This window comes from Polypterus senegalus, chromosome 4 (genome assembly GCF_016835505.1).
Source record: "Polypterus senegalus isolate Bchr_013 chromosome 4, ASM1683550v1, whole genome shotgun sequence".
NCBI classification, from domain to species: domain Eukaryota; kingdom Metazoa; phylum Chordata; class Cladistia; order Polypteriformes; family Polypteridae; genus Polypterus; species Polypterus senegalus.
This window is the reverse complement of record NC_053157.1, coordinates 247,182,610-247,183,037: the sequence shown is the minus strand read 5'-3', so window position 1 is coordinate 247,183,037 and position 428 is coordinate 247,182,610.

The following is a 428-nucleotide window of genomic DNA, read 5'->3' as shown; positions in this document are numbered from 1 at the left end:
CAAATCACCAGGCCCAGATAATATTTATCCTCGTGTTCTTAAGGAGGCTAGTGAGTACATATATAAACCCTTGACACGTATTTTTAGGAAGTCACTGTGCACTGGAGAGATTCCAAAGGACTGGAAAATGGCAAATATCATCCCATTATATAAAAAGGGTGACAGGGCAGATCCAAGCAACTATAGGCCAGTAAGCTTAACAAGCATCACAGGAAAATTAATGGAAGGAATTAATAAAAATAAGATTGAGCAACACATGGCAAGGACAGGAGTTATTCTGAACAGTCAGCATGGGTTCAGAAGAGGGAGGTCGTGTTTTACTAACATGTTGGAATTCTATGAGGAGGCAACAAAAGGATACGATCAAAGTGGAGCTTATGATATTATTTATCTGGACTTTCAGAAAGCATTTGATAAGGTGCCACATG